This window comes from Gorilla gorilla, chromosome 4, assembly GCF_029281585.2.
Source record: "Gorilla gorilla gorilla isolate KB3781 chromosome 4, NHGRI_mGorGor1-v2.1_pri, whole genome shotgun sequence".
NCBI lineage: Eukaryota > Metazoa > Chordata > Mammalia > Primates > Hominidae > Gorilla > Gorilla gorilla.
Genome location: NC_073228.2, coordinates 95,315,448 through 95,341,360, shown reverse-complemented (window position 1 = coordinate 95,341,360; position 25,913 = coordinate 95,315,448). Strand labels below are relative to the sequence as shown.

Sequence of the window (25,913 nt, the reverse complement as noted above, 5' to 3'; positions counted from 1 at the left end):
TGTGGAGAAAGTGTCCTCTGGCTCTCTAAGAGTTAACTGATCTGGCTCTATCTGATCTATCTGTGAATTTCTATAAATACTTTACAGGTATGTGAACAAACCAGTGTCAGATAGTAAAAGAATTTTGTAGCCATTCCAGCAATCTACTTTACGTGGCAATCAGTGAGGATGTTATCTTAGCTGTCTTTTTTTTTTTGACAGGGTCTCGCTCTGTCACCCTGGCTGAAGTGCAGTGGTGTAATTTCGGCTCACTGCAGCCTCGACCTCCTGGGCTCAAGCAGTCCTCCCACTTCAGCCTTCCTAGTAGCTGGGACTACAGGTGTGCACCACCACACTTGGCTAATTTTTGTATTTTTTGTACAGATGGGGTGTCGCTATGTTGTCCAGGCTGGTCTTTTTTTCCTTCCTTTCTTCCTTCCTTCCTCCCTTCCTCCCTTCCTTCCTTCCTTCCTTCCTTCCTTCCTTCCTTCCTTCCTTCCTTCCTTCCTTTCTTTCTTTCTTTCTTTCTTTCTTTCTTTCTTTCTTTCTTTCTTTCTTTCTTTCGAGACAGAGTCTCACTCTGTCACCCAGGCTGGAGTGCAGTGGTGTAATCTCGGCTCACTACAACCTCTGCCTCCCAGGTTCAAGCGATTCTCCTGCCTCAGCATCCCACATAGCTGGGATTACAGCCACGCACCACCATGCCCGGCTAATTTTTGTATTTTTCGTAGAGACAGGGTTTTACCACGTTGTCCAGGCTGCTCTCAAACTCCTGACCTCAGGTGATCCACCCACCTTGGCCTCCCAAAGTGCTGGGATTACAGGTGTGAGCCACCGCGCCTGGCTCCAGGCTGGTCTTGAACTCCCAAGCTCAAGTGATCCTCCTGCCTTGGCCTCTCAAAGTGCTAGGATTATAGGCATGAACCTCTGTGTTCAGCCTTAGCTGTCTTTTTACTACCATCCCCAGCTTCTGCTTATCATTTGTGAGTTTCCTCTGGCCTTTCTAATTCTCTTTCTCCATGTTTTCTGCCAGCTTCTTTATATTACCCACCAGAGGGATGAAAGCGATTGATTCTACCAGAAGCTATTGAGAAATGTATATGGCTTTTAGTAGTGGTGATGATGATGATGATGACGATTGTTTTGGCACTTTCAGAATTCAGAAGCAATTTGCTGCCTCCTGGGCACTCTACTCATGACCAGTTAACTTTAAAGTGGTCCTGTTAGCTTTGTGGTGGTCGGGGCTGGCTTAGCAAAAATTACAAAGGAATAAAAAGCTAAATTTAGTAAGTCTATCTCTACTATGTTGTGTCTAATCTTCTTGTGCTGGTTTCCTAGAGTGCCCTCTGCTGGGCCAAACCAGGTCTTCTGATTCCCATGAAACCCATGCCTCAATTGTCATCAAAAGCTTACTATTTTATGTCACATGCCACCAGAATCCTAGCATTTGCTTTCCAGATTGACAATTAACCAAGGTAAACTAATCCATGTTAATGTGTGAATGTGTTTTATTGTATAAATGGGGAAAAACCCAATGCCCCTCTCAGGTCATTTAAGTGTACATTTCCGCAATGACTTTATGGACATACTGCTTTTACTTAGTATCTAACTCTGGTGACTAATGGTGAGAATGGAAGCCAGGAATCTGGGGAAGGCTATGCTCTGAGAAATCAAAGGGGAATATGTTTTCCAACAGACAGAACCTTGTGGCTCCCCTCAAATTACACTGTGTGGGCAGCTGTCTACTCAAGCTATCTGTATGGCCAAGCCCCATGGAGGTAATTTTCACCCTGTCAGCCAGAAAAGAATGAACATCATTGTTTACTTTTAAGTTTTTATGAAGAATGCCTTGAGCTCTTTAGATTGTGTTATCTAAGTCTTAATACTAAGTAAGTATGTGCCATTGTTTTGGGGATTAATTTATCCATAAAGATGTGTATAGGCTGTACAGTCATTGGCTTGACCTCTGCTGCCCTGTGTACTTTCTTGTCTACTGAAATCAGTTGGGCAATTCTTGTCTGTAAGCACGTTTCCCAAGAACTGGTTAGAGCCAGTCTTCATAGGAGGAACCTATTATGAAACCAGCTCCGAGGATATTTACTTTGCTCAAGATCTACTGAATGCTACACTTACTTGAAAATGAAATTGCTTTCTTTTCACTCTGACCCAACCCCTTGAAAACCAGCGACCCTTGGGATTCAGTTAGAATGAGATAGAAAGGGGAGATGATATGCTGGGCCTGACTGACATTTTTCTGCAAGCTTTTCTTATCGTTCAAACTAGTACTTGCATAGTTGTTGAATGTGTGTGTTTCAAGAAGATCAGCTAAACTGATAACACATTATCAAGTAAATAAGGCGCCCAAGATTAGGAACTTGGAGGACATAGCACATATTTTTTGAAGGCCCACCTTTTTTCTTAAAATTTAATGTGAAATTTGTATCTTTCTATTTAACATATCCAGGTCTTATTTAAGACAAAAATAACTCATATAGTTGCTTTCCAGTTAAGTTATTTAATCATCCAAATCCTCAGTTAAATAAATGCTCCAGTGAGAAACATTGTCTTATGGCTCCTGATCTAAAATTATACCTCCCTGGGAATGTATGTATCCAAATTTGAGAAGCACAAGCTCGGAGAAATAGTGAAGGAGAGAATTTAGTCAGAGAAAATGAGTGTGTACTGATGATCAATCCGTAGGTAAGGAGGACTAGCGTAAGTTTTGTTGTAGATGACTTTCATAGGCGAGTGGCAGTGGCATTTGATGTTGAGACCTAGTACATAGTTGTATTGAGATAAACATGTTAGGATTATCTAGATAGAGCTAGAAATGAAGAGAAAATAAACTCAGAACAGGGACTCATCAAGATGGCTGTGAAAAATCCAGAAATGTGATAAACACTAATGCAGATTTCTTGGGCTCCTTACAGACTTATAGGAATTGTGGATGCACAAAGTAAATGGTATGGCATGTAAATAAAGAAGAAAATTCTGCATATTACTTTTGGCATAATAGCAACTTCTCTGTACTTTCTGAAATTCAAAAATAAATATCGTTTTAATCTAGAGAGTGCTATATACTTTTTATAACTAGTGTTTTACATTTATTATCTATAATAAATATCTGTAATAATAATTATTTATAATAAATATTATCTATAATAGTTATTTATAAAATGATATATATTATCTATAATTATATAACATAATTATTTATAGGATTATTATTATAACATTTAATAAATATTATCTATTAATATCATAATTATATCTATAATTATTATTTCAAAAGTTTATTCAAAACTCAGAGTGAGTTTTCCAATACAGTCTTCTTAGCACTGAGATTTTCAAACCAGTCCCCAAAGTGTATTTAACACACAAGGCATCTGGAATAGGTCTGGAGTAAGGGGCTTAGGCATCCACATTTTTAATGAACACACTTTGATGCAAGTGACCTGGACAACACCGTGAGAAACAGTGTTGTAAGAGGTTGAAAACTCTTGGGATAGGGGCTGGAGACTAAGGACACCACGCAAGAGCCTGGGACAAGGTTGCAAAGGGTTGTAGAACTAAATGAAGCTGCTTGTTTAGTCCATAATTCCCCTTTCTGCTACTTGGTGTCTCTCCCAACTCCCCAACAAAAGTAGATACCTTGGCAGTTAGATGGAACTAACTGACCAGATCTCATGGAACCATGGTGGACACCTGATCTAGGCTAGGCCAACTAAATATTTCAACTTGAGAGTTTGGACCTGGGACAGGAATACCAGTTAACTACTAGTTGTTTGAAATGAAGAGATTCCCTGGAGCTACAGGAAGCCAGGCCTGTCTCACGAATGGACCGGCAGAGAACAGCACACATAGAGGAAGAAGGAAAAACACACAGGGAGAAGAGATGAGGAACCATGGGTTGGAGATGGGGAGGGAGAGGGAGAAGGAATCGATGAGGAAGGGAGAAATAGAGAAAACCAGCAAGAAAGCCAGAGGGAAAGAATTTTCCCTACAGCTTATCAATTTGCTGTTGTAGATACCAATCCCTCCTGTGGTCTGAGTGTGCTTTCTATAAGATATTTTTGTATCTGTCCAATAAACTCTTCTGTCTCACTCAAGCTAATTGAAATGTGTTCTTGGGTCAGAGGACAACCAGGAGTTAAGGAGAACCACAGCTATAATACGCTGTGTCTTATTATTGTGACTGCTTCCTCCCTCCAATCTTTCTCCATTCTCTCTTCCCCCTTCCACCTTTCCTTCCACCTGGATTTCCTCAACCAAGATTGTTAGGGGAATGAAAAAATGATTTTTCATCTCTCCAAATCCTTGATCCTTTTCCTTTTCTGTGTTTAACTCCTTCCTTTTCTTCTTTGCAAAGAGGAAGAGGGCGTCCTTTCTTTTTATTATTTTTAAATTATTATTATTAATTAATTAGTCAATTTTTAAAAAAATAGAGATGAGGTCTTGCTATGTTGACTAGGCTGATCTCGAACTCCTGGCCTCAAGCGATCCTCCCATCTCGGCCTCCCAAAGCCCTAGGATTACAGGCATGAGCCACTGCGCCTGGCCCCTCCTTTCCTTTTGCCATCCCTGCTCCTCTCTAAGTGTTATTCATCTCTACCCTAAATAAGAATGAGTGGCTGCCATGTGGAGGGAAGAGGAGGGAATTTCCAGGACCACTTGGGCACATGTAAGAAAGAGATTGCTCATATTAAAATGTAACACAGGGAGTATATTTATTTAAAATAGCCCATTTAACAAATGCCCAGTGAACTTAACCTTATGTAATGTTTTACCTGATGGAACACTTCTCTGGTTGGATCAGTTTCAGTTGTGCTAATTGGGCCTTTTTATTGAGAGAGAGAGTCTCACTCTGTCACCCAGGCTGGAGTGCAGTGGCATGATCTTTGCTCACCCCATTACCTCTTCCTGGGTTCAAACCATTCTCATGCCTCAGCCTCCCAAGTAGCTGGGATTACAGGGGTGCACCACCACGCCTGGCTAATTTTTGTATTTTTATAGAGACAGAGTCTTCCCATGTTGGCCAGGCTAGTCTCAAACTCCTGGCCTCAAGTGATCCACCCATTTTAACCTCCCAAAGTGCTGGGATTACAGACGTGAGCCTCCACGCCTGGCCCTAACTGGGCCTTTAAAAATTAGATGCTCTTCATTGAGCTGAAAGAAAAGAATTGCAGGTGAAGAATAAAGGTCTAGATCTGTGATTAACTTGAAATATAATAGTCATTACATAAAAGTTACATCTTTATATCATAAAAATATTTTATGTTGAAAGGGCTAAGCTAAAAATGCCCCAATTTAGGCTTAGGTTATTATTATTATTATTATTAGAGACGAAGTCTTGCTCTGTCACCCAGGCTTCCAGGCTGGAGGGCAATGGCATGATCTCTGCTCACTGCCCCCTCTGTCCCCCCAGTTCAGGCAGTTCTCCTGCCTGACCCTCCCGAGTGGCTGGGATTACAGGCGCCTGCCACCACACCTGGCTAATTTTTGTATTTTTAGTAGAGATGGGGTTTCATGATGTTGGCCATGCTGGTCTTAAACTCCTAACCTCATGATCCGCCCACCTTGGCCTCCCAAAGTGCTGGGATTACAGGCATGAGCCACACTGCACTTAGCCAGCTTGGCTTATTTTTATGAAGACATGGATTGAGTTGTCATAAATCACCAGATCAAGGCAGACAGCATATTTGCCTTAAATGAACCTGTAGTGAGTTTTCCTTCTTGCATTTGTATGAAGTTGGGAGAGATGTAGCTTAGTATGTATGGATGGACAGAAGAAAACTTTGATTCTCATTCAGCTCTGCTGCTCACTTGGCTAGCTACAGGAATTTCAATAAATCACAATTTCTCTGGGTCTAAATTTTCTTACTTTTATAAAATGTGAAATACTTTCTTCAAACATAGCTACAATATGTACATTAGGTGAAAGGAGAGTGCCCTGATCAGGTGGGCTGCAGGTGGGCCAACTGGCCAGAATCTCTTTCCTCCCAGTCTCCTCCCCATTGACCCACTACTCTACCCACCCACCCCACCTGCCTCTACCCTTCTGGACTTGAATGAACTCTCAGGGCTTTCCTGAGCACCCCTCGAAATCCCTACACTGAACAATTCCCACAATTGTTTCAAGCTCATTAATTTGATGCTTCTATGAAGTTTTTGAGGAAAACTCTAAAGAAAATGAGAAAATACATCATTTGCTCCAATTAATGTTTTTGAAGGCTCTGTCATGACTATGATATTTATGATTCAAGGGGCAGATGATGTGAGAGATCAGATGATTATTGAAGCTGTCATTTTAATTGCTAGAAATCACTTTGTATATGTGTTTGTTAAAGCAAGAAGATCCCTCATGTCCCACATGTCTATATTTGCATTTTGATGGAACTTCAGGGAAAAGGAATGTGCTCATAATGAACAGTTGAAATTGACTTTTCAGTCAAAGCAAAGTACTGTAACTGGGGTTACAAATACGCCTTTTTCTAAGAGCTATCAGTTACGAAAGTAAATTCTTAGTATTACTGTTGTTTCACGTGGGGCCCGTGCCTTGGATGCCATGGCTGCCTTCCATCCCATCCTTCCTCTTCAGTCAGAATGCTGCCCTTTGGCAGAAAAGAGTCTAATTTGGATGACAAGATTCTTTTTAAGCTTTATCTCAAAGTAAGGACAAACAGGGAGGCTAACACATCTGAGCTTCATAACCCCCCCACTGTAGGTGGAGTTCTGTCCCTCAAAAATTCACATGCTGGAGTCCTAATCCCTAGCATCTCAGAATGTGACCTTATTTGGAAATAGGGTTGTTGCAGATGTAGTTGGCTAAGATGAGGACCTACTGGAGTAGAGTGGGCCCGGATCCAATATGACTGGTGTCCTTACAAAGGGGGAAATTTGGATACAGATATGCACATGGGGGAATGCCATATGAACATGAAGGCAGAGATTGGGGTGATATTGCAGAAGCCAAGGAACACCAAAGATTGGCAGAAAACCATCAGAAGCTAGGGGAGAGGCATGGGACAGATTCTCCCTCACAGCCCTCTGAAGGAACCAATCCTGCTGACACCTTGATCTTGGACTTCTAGATTCTGGAACTGTGGGACAATGAATTTCTCCTACTTAAGCCACCTACTTTGTGGGACTTTGTTACAGTAGCCCTAGGAAACAAATACAACTACCATCATTATTAAATTTCCAGAGGGATGTGTTTTAATATGTTCTCACACTACTATAAAGATACTACCCTCAGACTGCATAATTTATAAACAAAAGATGTTTAATTGACTTACAGTTCTGCATGGCTGGGGAGGCCTCAGGAAACTTACAATCATGGCAGAAGGTGAAGGGGAAGCAAGGCATATCTTACATGGTGGCAGGAGGAGAGGGAGCGAAGGGAAGTGCCACGCTTTTAAACCATCAGATCTCATGAGAACTCACTCATTATCATGAGAATAGCAAGGGAGAAATCCACCCCCATGATCCAATCATCCCCCACCAGGCCCCTCCTCCAACATGTGGGGATTACAATTCGAAATGAAATTTGAGGGGGACACAGAGCCAAACCACATCAGGGTGATTTTTCCGTGTCAGTCACTTGAGTAAGGACTTTTGCTATGGTAGTACATGCCACCAATTACAACTTGTTTTATATTTCTTCCTTTAAAAACCTATTTTTATTTCATTGGGTATAGAAAACAGAGAAGACTTTTTTTTTAAGTGGATTTGGGAGTCTAAGTGCTCTTTAAAAGTTACTGGAGCCAGGCACGGAGGCTCACGCCTGTAATCCCAGCACTTTGGGAGGCCGAGGCGGGCGGATCACGAGGTCAGGAGATCGAGATCATCCTGGCTAACATGGTGAAACCCGTCTCTACTAAAAATACAAAAAATTAGCCGGGCGTGGTGGCGGGCACCTGTAGTCCCAGCTACTCGGGAGGCTGAGGCAGGAGAATGGCGTGAACCCGGGAGGCGAAGCTTGCAGTGAGCCGATTGTGCCACTGCACTCCAGCCTGGGCGACAGAGCAGGACTCTGTCTCAAAAAAACAAACAAACAAACAAAAACGAAACAAAACAACAACAACCAAAAAAACTACTGGAAGTGATAAGTTAAAATGTAAGATCTTTTATGCTTTTCATTCACTGATTTGTTCAACAAATATGGGTCAGGTCCATGACAGGTACTGGCGATAGAGAGAGAAAAAGCAGAGCCTAGCTCCAGCAAAGACTAGATGTCTATACATCACAGCATTTCCTCTTCTTCCTAGGTGGACAGCTTAACTACTTTTTCCAGTCCCTCTTATAATTGGGTGTGGCCATGTGACTTATGGGCAGTGGTCATGTGAGGCACCAGCAGGCTTGGCCCATAAAACTTCTTTTTCAAAGTGAACATGTATTGAAACTGGCCGAGCCACAGGATGGAATTTAGGACCCTGACTCATGCTTGGAGTAGAGCCACCTGACAATTAGGAACATCTGTTTGGACTTTCTATGGGAAAGAAAGAAACCTCCATTACATTAAGCTACTCAGATGTAGGAGTTTTTCTCCTGCAATAAGTAGCATTGCCCTAATTAACATGCCACACTCAAAATCAAATAGGAAAATAGAGTTAAAAAAACCACCATACAGTACAGTGCTTTGAAAGTGATCAAGCATACTCTGGTCCCAGTACATAGGACAGCTTGAGGAGTCAGAGACAGAGGAAATGACATTTGAAGTGAATTTTGAAGATTAGTAAGTGTCAGGCAAGCTAAGCAGGAGGGAGTGTTCGAGACAGAGAGAAATGTGTGTACAAAGGCTCGGCAGGCAAGAAAGAGCAATTTCAAAAGATTAAAAGAAGTTTAGGAGGGAGTTCAATGCAGACTTAGTTTGAGTGAGTCAGCATTGAGGAGAAGGGTGAGATACTGAGTCTTGAGAGGTAAAAAGGAACTGGATAATGAAGGATGAATAGATAGCTGATAGGATGGGAAGTGGGCATTCTGGGCAGAAAAAACTGAACGTCCCAAGCCCCGAGTTATTACAGAGCATAGATATGTCTGGAAATTCAACACAAATTAGCATAGATGGAGTAATGTAGGAGTGGAAAATCAGACCCTTTTTCTTCCTATCTTGATTCTGAAGACAGCGAAGTGCTATTCTGGAGTTTTTAGCAGGGGAGTAATGGAACATATTTTTACTTCAGAAATATTCCTCCGGTGAAAAATCGTGCAGAATACAGATTAGGGTTTATGTAGTCTCTTAACATAGCAGTGTTTAGTTTTTTCTACCAAAAGTGTTTTGTGATGTTTTCCAAGGAATTCTATCTTATCATTGCTAAGAGATAAAAGTCTCATTGTGTATGGATCAGGATGTGCTGTATTAGGAAAGATTGGAAGTGAGGGGACATGTTCGGAGCTACCAGTATTGTCCAGAACATTGATGATGATAGTCTGAGCAAGAGCAGAGTCAGAGGAAAGGGAGAAGACAGGATGAATTCACAAACACACTAAGCAATTTAAAGAGGGGGCTTAGGTGGGAACAAACATCAGAGCTTACTTCAGTTCTTTATTTTGTGTGAGTAGGGAGATGATGATGTTACTCACCTAAGAAGGGCCCAAGACATAGGCAGAAGAAAAATTTGCAGAAGAAAGAAAAGGTTGCTAGCTGAGCACGGTGGTGTACACCTATGGTCCCAGCTGCTCTGTAGGCTGGGGCGGAAGGATTGCTTGAGCCCAGGAGTTTAAAGGCTGCCATGAGCTATGATCATGCCACTGCACTCTAGCCTGGGTGAAGACAGAGCAAGACGCTGTCTCTACAATAAAAAGAAAGAAAAGTTTGGTTTTTGAAATGCTGATTCTGAGGTGACTGAGGCACATCTGAGTGGAAATGTTGAGCTTTCATTTGGAAAAAATAAAATGCTCAGACTCTTACAGACCAAAAAAAGGTGAGGATAAATTGTGGAGTGCTATCAGTGTATAGCAGTCTCAGTACAGGTCTGAATGAAAGCAAGAGAGATTAGCCGGGGTAAAAGGAGTGCTAAGTAAGGAAGCTTAGAGGCCTCTTACATTTCGGCACCCAATCAAATAAAACAGAGACAAAAGTAGGAGGAAAACAACACCAAAGCAAGGCTTGGCGTCCAGAACAGCACAGTCACAGCAGGCACTTGAAACACTGCCATGAAGCATTTTTTTTTTTTTTTGAGATGGAGTCTCACTCTGTCACCCAGGCTGGAGTGCAGTGGTGTGATCTTGGCTCACCGCAACCTCTGCCTCCCGGGTTCAAGTGATTCTCCTGCCTCAGCCTCCTAAGTAGCTAGGATTACAGGTGTGCGCCACCATAGCCAGCTAATTTTTGTGTTTTTAGTAGAGACAGGGTTTCACCATTTTGGCCAGGCTGGCCTCGAACTCCTGACCTCAGGCGATCCACCTGCCTCGGCCTCCCAGAGTGTTGAGATTACAGATGTGAGCCACTGTGCCTGGCCCAGAAGAGGCTTCTATACTTGCTCCTATAGAAGTCCTTGGAGACCTTTTGGAAAAGTCTAGTAGAAGAGTGGGAGTGGAGGCCAGATTATGGTGAATGAGAAGAAGGCACAGATGTGGAAATGTCTTCTTTCAAGAAATTTTCCAAAATGGCTAGAGACTGCAAAAGATGCAGGATGGAGGAAAGAGTCTCTCGAGAAGAAGAAACATTTGAAAATGTGCATCAAGATTAGAAATGGGTGCAATTAAGGGGACGACATTGAAGATGGAAAAGCCTGGGGATAATGGTGGGGCAAACTCTTTAATGAGCTGTGAGGGATACATGAGGACTCTTTTTCCATTGCTCAGAATCATTTTGGCAGCTTATACTACTTTGGCTCTGAAATGCACCCATTTCTAAGCCAGGGTCCCGTGGAGGAAGTCTCTTCTGTGCTAACCATTCTGTGAGAGGAGAAATACCAGCAAGAGAGATGTAGATGCAACAAATGCATTGCAAATTGATTTACTGAATATACTCCACTCAACTGAAAATAAACACAATTTCAAAAATTATTAAGTGAGCTTAATTTGGGAAAATTAATGTTAAAATGATGGCTTTTGAGGCCTCATATTTTTTTTTGATTCTATAAAAATCACCAAAGATATGTATTTGAAGTATAAACCAACCATATTTTTATTTCTTTCTTTGTTTTGTAGATTAGTGGTGATGAAAACAAGCCACTTCTTATTTTCTTTAAAAGAATTGGGTTATTATGAGAAAATGTCTGTGAAAAAGTCCTGTAGAAATATTAATTTAGATTTCTACAGTTCTAAAAAACATAATGGTATAGTAGCCTTAATTGACTCCAAATAATCTCATTTCTACAGATAATATGTAGTCATGCACTGCATCATGACATCTTGGTCAACAATGGAACACATATACTTCCATAAGATTAAAATGGAGCTGAAACATTACTCTTGCCTAGTGCCATGCCGTCATAGCCGTCATAATGTCATAGCACACTGCATTCATTACTCATGTGTTTGTGGTGATGCTTGTGTAAACAAACCTGTGCGGCCAGTTATATAAAAGTATAGCACATACGATTTTGTATAGTACATAATACTTGATAATGGTAATGAATGATTATGCTACCGGTTGATGCATTTACTATAATGTATGTTAAATCATTATTTTAGAGTGTAATCTTACTTACAAGAAAATAATCTACAAAACAGCCTCAGGTAGGTCCTTCAGATGGTACGTGCACATCTTGTTTTATTGCACTTTGGTTTATTGTGCTTTGAAGATAATCCATTTTTTCCAAATTGAAGATTTGTGTCAACCCTGCATTGAGCAAGTCTATTGGTGCCATTTTTTCAATAGCATGTGTTCACTTTATGTCTCTGTTACATTTTGGTAGTTCTTGCAATATTTCAAACTTTTTCATTATTATTATAATATTCTTTATTTTTGATGTTAGCGTCATAATTGTTCTGGGTGCCACAAACTGCATCCACGGAAGACAGCAAAAATTAATAAATGTTGTATGTGTTCTGACTGCTCCACTCACTGGCTGTTCTCCTATCTCTCTCCCTCTCCTCAGGCCTCCCTCTTCCCTGAGACACAATAATATTAAAATTAGGCCAATTAGTAACCCTACAATGGCTTCCAAATGTTCAAGTGAAGGGAAGACTCATTATCTCTTACTCTAAATCAAAGCTATAGATGATTAAGCTTAGTGAGGAAGGCATGTCAGAAGCTGAGATGGTCTGAAAGCTGGGTGGCCTAAGCCAAACAAACTGTGACTACAAAGGAAAATTCCGCCAGGCGCGGTGGCTCACGCCTGTAATCCCAGCACTTTGGGAGGCCGAGGCAGGTGGATCGCGAGGTCAGGAGATCGAGACCATCCTGGCTAACATGGTGAAACCCTGTCTCTACTAAAAATACAAAAAAATTAGCCGGGCGTGGTGGTGGGCGCCTGTAGTCCCAGCTACTCAGGAGGCTGAGGCAGGAGAATGGCGTGAACCCGGGAGGTGGAGCTTGCAGTGAGCCGAGATTGCGCCACTGCACTCTAGCCTGGGTGACTGATCAAGACTCCGTCTCAAAAACAGAAAAAAAAAAAAAAAAAAGGAAAATTCCTTGCAGGAAATTAAAAGTGCTACTCCAGTGAACATGAATGATAAGAAAATGAAACAGCCCTGTTGCCGATATAAAGAAAGCTTTAGTGGTCTGGATAGAAGATCAGACCAGCCACAGTATTCCCTTAAACCAAAGCCTAATCTAGAGCCAAGACCTAACTCTCTTCAATTTGTGAAGCTGAGAGAGGTGAAGAAGCTGCAAAAGAAAAGTGTGAAGCTAGCAGAAGTTGATTCATGAAGTTTAAGGAAAGTAGCCATCTCCAGAACATAAAAGTGCAAGGTGAAGCAGCAAGTGCTGATGGAGAAGCTGTAGCAAGTTATCCAGAAGATCTAGCTAAGATAATTGATAAAGGTGGCTACACTCAACAATAGATTTTCAATTTAGATGAAATAGCTTTCTATTGGAAGAAGGTGCCATCTAGGGCTTTCATGGCTAGAGAGAAGTCAATGCTATTAAGAGCATTTGTGATTCATGAGAAGAGGTCAAAATATCAACATTAACAGGAGTTTGGAAGAAGTTGATTCTAACCCTCATAGATGACTTCAAGGGGTTCAAGACTTCAGTGGAGGAAATAGTTGCATATGTGATGAAAGCAGGATGAGAACTAGAATACCTGAAGATGTCACTGAATTGCTGCAATCTCATGATAAAACTTGAACACCTGAGAAGTTACTTCTTGTTGATGAGCAAAGAAAGTAGGTTTCTTGAAATGGAATCTACTCCTGACTGTGAACATTGTTGAAATCACAATGAAGGATATTATGTAAATTTAGTTGATAAAGCAATAGCTTTGAGAGGATTGAGTCAAATTTTGAAAGAAGTCCTACTATGGGTAAAATGCTGTCAAACAGCATTACGTGCTACAGAGAACTCTTTTGTGAAAGGAAGAGTCAATTGATACAGCAAATCCTATTGCCTTATTTTAGGAAACTGCCACAGCCACCTCAACCTTCAGCAAACACCACCCTGACCAGTGAGCAGCAATCAACATTGAGGCAAGACCTTTCAGCAAAAAGATTATAATTCTCTGAAGACTCAGATGATCATTAGCATTTCTAGCAACAATGTATTTTTAAATTAAGGTATGTACTTTTTTTTAGAAATAATGCTATTGCACACTTAATAGACTACAATATAGTGTGAAGATAACTTTCATATGCACTGGGAAACCAAAAAAAGTGTGTGACTCACTTTATTTTGATATTGGCACTGTAGTATCTCTGAAGTGTGCCTGCATTCCAGAAGAAGACATTGTTATCACAGGACATGACAGCTCCATGAGTGTTACTGCCCCTGAAGACATTCCAATGTCTTCACTGGACAAGATGTGGAGGTAGAGGACAGTGATATTGGTATTCCTGACTCTGTGTACATCTAGATAGACCAATGTGTGTGTTTGCGTCTTCGTTTTTAACAAAAAAGTTTAAAAAGTACAAAAAAAAAGAGAAATTACCAGAAAGTAGCCACAGATAAGGATATAAAGAAAAAAACAATGTTTTTAATTTAAAATTTTTAAATTAAAAATTTTTTTAAAAATTTAAGCTAAATGTTCTCATTTTAAGCTAAATGTTATTACAAAAGAGTCAAAAAGTTTAAAAAACAAAAGTTTATGAAGTAAAAAAGTTACAGTAAGCTAATTTATTATTAAAGAAAGAAAAACTTTTAAAATAAATTTAGTGTAGTATAAGTGTACAGTGGTTATAATCTGCAATAGTGTACAGTAATGTCCTAGGCCTTCACATTCACTCACCACTCACTCAATGACTCACCCAAGAGCGACTTCCAGACCTGCAAGCTCCATTCATGGTGAGTGCCCTATATAAGTGTTCCTTTAAAAAAAAAAAAGAATCTTTTATTCCATGTTTCATTATACATTTTCTATGTTTACATATGTTTAGATACACAAATACCATTGTGTTATGATTGCATATAGCAGTGGTCCCCAGCCTTTTCGGCACCAGGGACCCTTTTGAGGAAGACAATTTTACCACGGATGAGGGCGACAGGGGAGGGCTGGGATGGGGAGGACAGTTTCAGGATGGAACTGTTCTATCTCAGATCATCGGGCTTTAGACTCTTCTAAGGAGCTCACAACATAGATCCCTCATATGCACAATTCACAACTGTATTCGCGCTGCTATGAGAATCTAATGCAGCAGCTGATCTGACAGGAGGCAGAACTCAGGCGGTAATGCTTTCTGGTCCCTCACTCACCTCCTGCTGTGCCGCCTGGTTCCTAACAGACCACAAACTCTACCGGTCCACAACCCAGGGACTGGGGACCCCTGGCCTACAGTATTCAACATGGTAACATGATGTACAGGTTTCTAGCCTGAGAGCAACAGAATATATTACACCATACAGCTTTGGTGTGTAATAGGCTGTATCATCTAGGTCTAAGTACACTCTACGATGTTCACACAATGATGAAATTACCTAATGAAGCATTTCTCTGAATGTATCCCTGTCATAAAGCCGTACATGACTGTACTTCACTAGGTAAACAACAAAAATCAACCAGCAAAGTTAAGTGAGTTTCAAGAAAGCTTCTTTTGAAATTCTCAGTGGGGACTGCTGATATTTGAGCCTTATAAGAAAAGTGTGACGTGGGCAAACAAGCTCTGTCCTTCAGGATGAAATATTGACCGCACTAAGTATTTAAAACATAAACATAAAAAAAGGACACATCGATCTGAAGAAATCAAGCGTCTTTGTGGATTGGCTTTTTATGTTTTTATACAATTTTTTGTTTGTTTGCTTGTTTGTTTTTGGATATGGAGTTTCACTCCTGTTGCCCAGGCTTAAGTGCAATGGTGTGATATTGGCTCACCGCAACCTCTGCCTCCCGGGTTCAAGTGATACTCCTGCCTCAGCCTCCTGAGTAGCTGGGATTACAGGTACATGCCACCAGGCCTGGCTAATTTCGTATTTTTGGTAGAGATGGGGTTGCATGATGTTGGCCAGGCTGGTCTCAAACTCCTGACCTCAGGAGTGATCCGGCCACCTCGGCCTCCCATAGTACTGGGATTACAAGCATGAGCTACCACACCTGGCCTATAAAATTATTTTTTATATAAGTGATCATTTAACTTTCAGCCTGCTTTTATTTATTTTATCACAGTATAAACCCAACTATAATTCACTGGCTGCCACAGAGTTCACTTAAACTTTGATCTTTAAACAATGTATATGCCCAATCTCACCTCTTTATTACCTACTTAATTTCTATTTATTCTTTCACTGCTTGTAGTCTGTGTTTTTATTTTCTCAGAGGGCAAGGCAACACTTGTGTCTTAAGCAATTTCATAAGTATTATAGAGCCTTAATAAACACCTTGCAATCAATTTTATTTGCTCTGTTAGAAAAGTTTACGTTTACTCCTCAGTTAAACAATGATTCTAATGATTATTATAACATGAAATTAGAACAGTCTATATGAGATCTCTTTAGTTTTCTATGTTTGGGGACAATCTATTCTTGAATTAAAAATGAGCTCATATGACACATATTTCTGATACAGGGCTTTTCTACACTTTTGATGTACTTTATTTATTTATTTTTTAAACAGACTTTTATGTATTCCAAAATCTTGCTTAAGTTTCCGAGGAAAATGCTGGACTTGTATTGGAGTAATAATTAGTGTAATTCACCTTTTCCAATCCATATGGCATGTTATAGTTATATTTATCTTCCTGAACTGGTCTACTTGTCTTTTTGAAAGCGGTCTCTTACTTAAGACAGTGTTTGTGTTTCTTCCGATTTATTGTTAACGTTATGCTCTTTGTGAGTTAAAATCATGTGCTGTTTGTAAATTTTTATCTTTGAGAAGTTGCATTATGAAGTAAGGCTGTTTGGTGGGATGATAGGCTCTTGATTTTTAGAAGAACTGTAAGCTACTCTGAGGCCTGAAAGCCAAATGGGAAGACAGTGAGCCCTGTTTATCAGCTTTGAAACTGTTTGTGCCCAGCATAAATTGATCCAAACAGAAATAGCTTCTTTCGAATCACTTAGCTATTTACTGTTTTTGTTTGCCTTTGTTTTGTTTGGAGCTATGCTTTTGATTACTCACTTGGACCGAATTTGAAATACGAAATACTTATTGTCTGGACTAGTTTAAATTTTTCTTTTTTTAAACTGTGGTAAAATGTATATAATGTAAAACCATTTCAATCCTTCTAAATGTACAGTTCTGTGACGTTCAGTCCACGTACATTCACATCTTTGTACAACCATCACCATCCTTCATCTCCAGAACTTTTCCATCTTTCCCAACTGAAACTCCATAACCATTAAACAGTAACTCCCCATTTTCCCCTCCCTCTGGCCCCAACAACCACCGTTATTGTTTTCTGTTTCCATGAATTTCACTATTCTAGGTTTCTCATATAAGCGAAATCATAGTAATTGTCCTTTTGTGATTGACTTATTTCACTTGGTGCATCTTCAGAGTTCATCCATGTTGTTGCATAAGTCAGAATTTCCATACTTTTTAAGGTTGAATAGTATGCCATGATATGTATAGACCACATTTTGTTTATTCGTTCACCTGGCCATGAACACTTGAGTTGCTTCCACCTTTTGCCTACTGTGAATATACCTTTACTTTAAAAGTTACAATGTAGCCTATATTTCAAAGATTTGTACATTTTGTACATTTGAAACACTTTAATGTCCCTAAAATCAAGATGCTTTGAAATCATTGGAGTATCATTTTTTAAAATTAAGACATAATTTACATATAATAGTTCAATGAACTTTGATAAACGAATATTTTCATGTAACTCACACCTTAATCAAGATACAGAAACAGATATTAGAGACAAACTATTTTCATCACCTTAGAAAGTCTCTCCTGCCTGGCACCCACACACGGGCCGCCTACACAGAAGCCATCATGGTTAGGCTTTCTATCAGCATAGATTACTTTGTCTAGCTTTGTACGTCACTTAAATGGAATTACGCAGTGTTTACTTTTGTGTCTGGATGATTTCATTCAACATATTTTTGAGATTCTTCCATCTTGTGTGCATCACTAGTTTATTCTTTTTATTGCTGGATACTATTCCACTGTATGGTTATACCATGATTTATTTATCTACTCTACCACTCTACTGTTAATAGCCTGTTAGGCTGTTTCTACTTTTTAGCTACTATTAATGAAGTTGCCACGCATATTCTTTTTTTTTTTTTTTTTTAAGACAGAGTCTAGCTCTGTCGCCCAGGCTGGAGTGCAGTGGCGCAATCTTGGTTCACTGCAAGCTCCACCTCCTGGGTTCACACCATTCTCCTGCCTCAGCCTCCTGAGTAGCTGGGACTACAGGCGCCCACCACCACACCTGGCTAATTTTTTGTATTTTTTGTAGAGACAGGGTTTCACCATGTTGGCCAGGCTGGTCTTGAATTCCTGACCTCAGGTGATCCACCCGCCTCGGCCTCCCAAAATTCTGGGATTGCAGGCATGAGCCACTGCTCCTGGCCGCCACGCATATTCTTTTACAAGTATTTCTATGGATGCATGCTTTCATTTATCTTGAGTAACTGCCTAGGAGTGAAATTGCTGGGTAATGAATTAGGCGTATATTTAATTTACAAGAAAGTGCCAAAGAGTTTTCCAAAGTGATTGTGCCATTCACTCTCTCACCAACAATGTTGAAGAGTTCCTGTTGCTTTTTATCTTTGCTGAATTGAATGTTATCCATATTGAACTTAGTAGTTATGTTTTTTTTGTGTGTGTGAAGTGTTGAAATCATTTGCTCACTTGAAATTGGGTTACTGTCTTTTTATTATTGATTTGTAGTTCTTTAAATATTCTAAATACAAGTCCTGTGCCATCATATAGCAGATTTTTTTTCCAAATCTGTGACTTGTCTTTTCATCTATTTAATGATATCTCTTAATGAGCAGACAGAGATATTTAATTTTGATGAAGTCCTATCCACCATATTTGCTTTCTTTTATGCTTAAGCTCTCCCTCTATTTTCTGAAAGAGGTGATTCAAGATTGGTATTATTTCTTCCTTAGATATTTGATGTGATTCACCAGTACAGCCATATGAACATGATATTTTGATTTTAGCAATGTTTCATTACAAATGCAATTCCTTCAACAGAGGTAAAGTTATTCAAATTTTCTATTTCTCCTTGAGTCAATTTTGATACACTGTGTTTTTCAAAGAATTTGTTAACTTCATATAGATTCTTTAACTTATTGGCACAAAATTATTCATGATGCCTTCCTATTATCATTTTAATTTTTATAGCTCTGTAGTGATATTCTGTCTTGTTTCTGATATTAGTAGTTTAATTTCCCCCTTCTTCCTATCCTGTTTTCTTTTTTTGATCAGTTTTATTGGGAGTTAATCAAGTTTACACATTTTTTTCTTCAAGGAAATAACTTTTGAGTTTGTTGATTTTTAAGATTTATTTTTTATTTTATTGATTTTTACTCCTTATCTCCTTAGTTCTACTTACTTTGAGCTTAATTTTTAGCAATTTTTATATCTTAGCAGTTTTTTTCTTTTTGTACTATAAAAATATGAGTGCATTTTAAAAATCATGAAAGTTTTTAGATTTGATGAAACATTGCTACTTTTTGTAACTGCAGTTGACCCTTGAATAAGATGGGGGTTAGGGCCACTGACCACCTATACAGTCAAAAAAACCAGTGTATAACTTTTGACTCCCCACAAACCACAAACTTTACTAATAGCCTATTGTTGAACAGAAGCCTTACCAATAAATGAACAATTGATTAACACACATTTCATACATGTATGTATTATATTCTGTATTATTACAATAAAATAAGCTAGAGAAAAGAAAATGTTATTAAGAAAATCATAAGAACAAGAAAATACACTTAGTGTTCATTAAGTGGAAGTGGAGCATCATAAAGGTCTTCATCCCTGTTGTCTTCACATTGGGTAGGTTGAGGAGGAGGAGGAATAGGAGAGCTTAGTCTTGCTGTTTCAGGGGTGGCAGAGACTGAAGAAAATCCGTGTATAAGTGGATCCATGCATTACAAGTCTGTTGTTCAAGGGTCAACTGTACTAGTTTTACAGAGATATTCCTGAAAAATATCACATCCTTATTGGTTCAAAGACATGGGAAAATTTCTCTAAAATTCAAAGGAATCTTAGAAAGCAATTGTAAATTTTTTTAAAGAAAATAGGCAAAGTAAATAAATAAGTAGGTAATACACAAAGAAGAAATATAGATAACCAATACAAGGAAAGATACGAATCAAATTTTTAAAATAACAAAACATTTTCTTTTACAACTTAGATTTTCAAAATGAAAAAAAGGTCATCAAAACCTAGTGTTGGTAATTATGAGGGGAAATACATATTCTCATATTAGTGTATTTCGGGTGTATTATTATTTTTTTTCCAGAGCAGGGTCTTACTCTGTCACCCAGGCTGGAGTGCAGTGGCACGATCATAGCTCACTGCAGCCTTGACATCCCAAGTTCAGGTGATCCTCCCACCTCAGCCTCCTGAGTAGCAGAATCACAGGTGCACCACCATGCCTGGCTAATATTTTTAGTTTTTGTAGAGATAGGGTCCCATTATGTTGCCCAGGCTAGTCTCAAACTTCTGGGCTCAAGCCATCCTACTACCTTGGCCTCCAAAGCAGGTGCACGTCACCACACCTGGCTAATTTTTTAAAATTGTTTTGTAGAGACAGGCTTTCCCTATGTTGCCCAGGCTGGTATTGAACTCCTGGGCTCAAGTGATTCTCCCACCTTGTCCTCCCATGTTGGGATTATAATCATAAGCCACTGTGCCTGGCCTCAGGTGTATTTTTTTAAAAGTATGTATTCATCTGTAAAATGAAATTGCCTGGAGTATTAATCAATCCATTAATAACTAATTATTAATTGGTTAATAATTATTAATCCATTAATAATTATTATTAATCATCTTAATGGGTACATATTTCAGAATTTGCCATTAGGATAATAACTGCAGAGGGTGAATAGATGTAGTTGTGAGGATGTCTTTTTTTTTTTAATCTTCACCTTTTATTTTAAGCTCAGGGATACATGTGCAGAATGTGGAGGTTTGTTACATAGGTAAATGTGTGCCATGGTAGTTTGCTGCACAGATCATCCCATCACCTCGGTATTAAGCCCAGCATCCATTAGCAATTCAATGGGATTGCTGGGTTAAATGGTATTTCTGCCGCTAGAAGTTTGAGGAATCACCACACTGTCTTCCACAGTGGTTAAATTTACACTCTCATCAACAGTGTAAAAGTGTTTTCTCTGTAACCTTGCCAGCATCTGTTGTTTTTTGACTTTTTTTTTTTTTGAGATGCAGTATCACTCTTGTCACCCATTGCACGCTGGAGTGCAATGGCGCGATCTTAGGTCACTGCACCCTCTGCCCCTGGGTTCAAGTGATTCTCCTGCCTCAGCCTCCTGAATAGCTGGGATTACAGGCATTGGCCACCACGCCCAGCTAATTTTTGTATTATTAGTAGAGACAGGGTTTCACTATGTTGGCCAGGCTGGTCTCGAACTCTTCACCTTAGGTGATCTGCCCACCTTGGCCTCCCAAAGTGCTGGGATTACAGTTGTGAGCCACTGCGCACAGCCAGTTTTTTGACTTTTTAGTAATAGCCATTCTGACTGGTGTGAGACAGTATCCCATTGTGGTTTTGATTTGCATTTCTCTAATGATCAGTGATGTTCAGCTTTTTTCATAAGTTTGTGGCCACATGTATGTCTTCTTTTGAGAAGTGTCCGTTCATGTCCTTTGCCCGCTTTTTAATGGGGTTGTTTGTATTTTGTTTTTGTAAATTTGTTTAAGTTCCCTATAGACTCTGGATATTAGACCTTTCTCAGATGGGTAGATTGCAAAAATTTTCTCACATTCTGTAGGTTGTCTGTTCACTCTCATGACAGTTTCTTTTGCTTTGCAGGATCTCTTTAATTTAATTAGAAATCATTTCTCAATTTTGGCTTTCATTGCAATTGCTTTTGGCATCTTCATAATGAAACCTTTGCCCATGCCTATGTCCTGAATAGTATTGCTTAGATTTTCTTCTAGGGTTTTTATAGTTTTGCGTTTTACTTTTAAGACTTTAATTCACTTTGAGTAAATTTTTGTATAAGGTGTAAGGAACGGGTCCAGTTTCAGTTTTCTACATATGGCAGCCAGTTCTCCCAGCACCATTTATTAAACAGGGAATCCTTTCCCCATTGCTTGTTTTTGTCAGGTTTGTTGAAGATCAGATGGTTGTAGGTATGTGGTCTTATTTCTGAGTTCTCTATTCTGTTCCATTGGTCGATGTGTCTGTTCTTGTACCAATACCATGAAGTTTTGATTACTGTAGCCTTGTAGTGTAGTTTGAAGTCAGGTAGCATGATGCTTTCAGCTTTGTTCTTTTTGCTTCGGATTGTCTTGGATATTTGGGCTCTCTTTCCATTCCATATGAATTTTAAAGTAGTTTTTTCCAATTCTGTGAAGAATGTCAATGGTACTTTAATGGGAATAGCATTGAATCTATAAATGACTTTGGGCAGTATGGCCATTTTCATGATATTGATTCTTCCTGTCCATAAGTATGGGATGTTTTTCCATTTGTTGGTGTCCTCTCTGATTTCTTTGAGGAGTGGTTTATAGTTCTCCTTGAAGAGGTCCTTCACTTCTCCTGTTCGCTGTATTCCTAGGTATTTTATTCTTTTTGTAGCAATTGTGAACAGCAGTTAATTCATGATTTGGCTCTCTGCTTGCCTGTTGGTGTATAGGAGTGCTAGCAGTTTTTTGCACATTGATTTTGAATCCTGGGGCTTGGCTGAAGTTGCTTATCAGCTTAAGAAGCATTTGGGATGAGACAATGGGTTTTTCTATATATAGGATCATGTCATCTTCAAATAAAGATAATTTGACTTCCTTTCTTTTTATTTGAATACACTTTATTTCTTTCTCTTGCCTGATTGGTCTGTCCAGAACTTCCAATACTATGTTGAATAGGAGTGGTGAGAGAGGGCAAGGGATGTCTTTTTTATAAACAGCTTTATTGAGATACAGTTCACATGCCATACAGTTTACCCATATCAAGTATATAATTCAGTGGTTTGCAGTATATTCACAGATATGTGCAACCATCACCATAGTCAGTTTTAGAACATTTCACCACCTCAAAAAGAAACCCTGTACATGTTAGCTATCACTCTTCTCCCCTGTGACCCCCAGTCAGTATTGTTTTTAAGGGTCAAAAATGCAGAGTGATTTATGTGTTTATTAGTTGAGGTCTGGCTAAATAATTAGAAAACATCTAAACAATGGAATATTTTGATGAAGATATAAAATAAAGATTTGGAGGTATTTTTGCAATCTACTTTTGAGGGAGAAGTGGGTTATAGATTAAGAGAGCACAATTAGCATCATAACATTTATGTGAACTGTATGCTTATACAATACAAGTAGATGCACAGATCACAGAAGGAATGTTCAACAAAATGCTTATGACAAGATAGTGATAATTCAAGTATTATTTATTTATTTTGGGGTACTTTTTGTATATACATTTAAAAACTATAAAACAATTTAGAAAGAAAAACAAGCTTGCTATTTGAAATAAGAATGAATGTTAACTAAGTGGAGGTGAACTTTTACATGCCAGGAGGCACTGGATTTAATATTTTGAGTCCCATTAGTTGCAGGCTTCCATTATTCTGGGTAGGACTAGATCAGAGGTAAAGGAGTGCTCTGATGTGGAATATCTGCATGCCCCCTACCTCTTTATCTATCACCCATACAGCAAAATGCCTATGCAATCCTTTTAGGAATTCCCAACTGCTTATACCCATGGTTCTCAAATTTACTGATGGTCTCTCAGAATCACCTGGAAGCTTGTTAAAAATACTAATGTTTGGACCCCACCCTGGAGATTTTGAAGTAATATTCTTAAACTGTTATGTACTGCAGTCTTCAAATCACTTGTAGAATAATATCAAAATTTCTCAATCAGGGAATAAAGACCCTCGCAAATATTACTTCAAGTTATCCATCCAATTATAATTCTCAATATCTTCAGGGAAGATATTCTCCCTACTTTCTTCCAAATTTATGATGTTTATTCTCCCCACTGTGCTTTAGTTCAGTGAAATAATACTGCGTAAACTACTGTCTCATTCTTTCTCTGGAGAAACTTGTACCTGCGTGAGTTTGCGAGTGCTACCACACAGCAGAGTATCACAGGCTGGGGGGTCGTAAACAACAGGAATTTATTTTCTCACAGTTCTGAATACTAAAAGTTTGAGATTGAGGTATCAGCAGGGTAGGTTTCTTTTTCTTTCTTTCTTTCTTTTTGAAACAGGGTCTTACTCTGTTGCCCATGCTGGAGTGCAGTGATATGATCTCTGCTTACTGCAATCTTTGGCTCGTGGCCTCAAGCGATCCTTCCTCCTCAGCCTCCTGAGTAGCTAGGACAACAGGCGCAAGCCACCATGGCTGGCTAATTTTGTTTTGTATTTTTGGTAGAGATCGGGTTTTGCCAGTTGACCAGTCTGGTCTTGAACTCCTGGGCTCAAGCGGTCCGCCCACCTCAGCCTCCCAAAGTGCTGGGATTACAGGCATGAGCCACCAGGCCCAGCCTCTTTGGCTTGTTGGTGGCCATCTTCTCCCTGTGTTTTTGTATGATCTTCCCTTGTGTGTGTTTATGTCCTAATTTCCTCTTTTTATTAGGACGCTAGTCATATCAATTAGAGTTCACCCTAATGACCTCATTTTAACTAACTACCCCTTTAAATTCCCTATCTCCAAATTCAGTCACAGTCTGAGCTGCCAAAGGTTAGGGCTTCAACAGATGAATTTGGGGGAGGACAGCACAATTCAGCCCATCACACCTGACCTCCAAGGCCCTCTACACCTGAAGAATCATTAGGTACATCCAACCCACACTGGTCTTCCCATATTCTGCATTTCTTTATGAGAACCACTGTTATTTAACCGCTTTATCTGGAAATGCTCCTTGCCTCTCAGGTCACTTCCTTGAATATGATTTGTACTTTTCTGGTGTTTACCCCAATTTTCAACTCACTGCTTTGGACATATAGTCAGTAATGCATAATGCATTTAACTAAGCATTTAATGGAGTTTTCTCTCCCATTAATACCAACTTTGAGAATACTACTTCTTGGATATAGTAAAGATGGTTGCTTCCAGGACTTCAAAATCATGGACCAGATTGGCCAAACCGCAAGATACAGTACCTGAATACGAATTCAGTGAGGTAGCCAGAAGACAGTCTATATTCAGGATTATCAGTGCAGGCAGCAACAAAACACAGACTCCTGAAGACTCGGTGGTTTCATTCAACAAAGATATCTATATTTCTTCCTCACATTCTGGTCTGATACAGATCTGACAGCTTCCACCATTTTGTAGTTATACAGTTGGGCCAGTTGTCTCCAGGTAGGAAGGCAGGGGAAGGTTTGGAGGATGGGGTGTCTTGAGAGGCCAGATCTGGAAGTGTCTCTGCTCCTTCTGTCCATATCCTATTTGCAGAACTAGTCACGTGGCCCAGATCTCACCCTCAGGGAGGCTGGGGAATGTGAAGGGTACATGGATATTTGTTGAACATTCTGACATTCTGTCCTCTTTTTTCCAAACCTCATCTTTTTCTTTTCTTTTTTTTAACTAGTATTTGGGAAAACCTCAGCAACTTTCTCACTGTAGCTCCTTTAGAACCGAGCAGCATTAGGAAAGGGCACATTCCCTCTCAGTGGGTTCCCTAGCAGATGGTATTGGAGAGAATAGAAACAGAGTGGCATGAGGGTAGAATCACAGATTTAGGACTGTAGCGATCCCATTTGGGGTTCTGGGGCTCTGGATTTTAGGACTCCTTCAGGTTTTATGGACATTGTGCCAGGACTACAAAGGTTGGGGTAGAATCCGAGACCTGGGGGCTACTTGTTGGCTTCTGAGCTACCCCAGCGCTAGGATCAGTTGGCCAATGAGTCTGGGCTGCAGGTTTGACTCAGCTGGGAAAGTTATTTGAAATCAGTGTAATTCACTTAATATGGTGGGGGGAAGATGCCTTTCTTCAGTGATCTGGATTGAGAAATAAGACTGGATGGGTACAAGCATCCAGAAAACAAATGGAATATTTTTTTCCAGGCTTTTTCACTCCTCAGAAGAAAAAGTGGACACTATATGCCTCAATGCAGCCACATTCCTGCTGGTCCCCAAAAGTATAGTCACAAAATTAAACAGGGTAAGTCACCCTACTTGCAATTTTGCTTGGTTGGGAAACTTAAACAATTTAAAGTTAACTGATTTCATTTTCAGTTTAATTTAGATCCACTCTGTTACATAGTCCAGCACTGGCACAGGCAGTTG

At 39.6% G+C, this 25,913-nt stretch overlaps 1 long non-coding RNA gene across 3 annotated transcripts in view; it reads left to right on the top strand.

Annotated features, from left to right (window-relative positions):
• LOC109026834 (uncharacterized) overlaps positions 1-25,913 on the top strand; it is a 131,178-nt gene that overhangs the window by 91,307 nt on the left and 13,958 nt on the right. For all 3 annotated transcript variants that reach the window (XR_010133905.1, XR_008679709.2, XR_008679706.2), the window contains one exon: positions 25,692-25,788. This is a non-coding gene — a long non-coding RNA (uncharacterized lncRNA). The remainder of the gene's footprint in view (positions 1-25,691; positions 25,789-25,913) is intronic.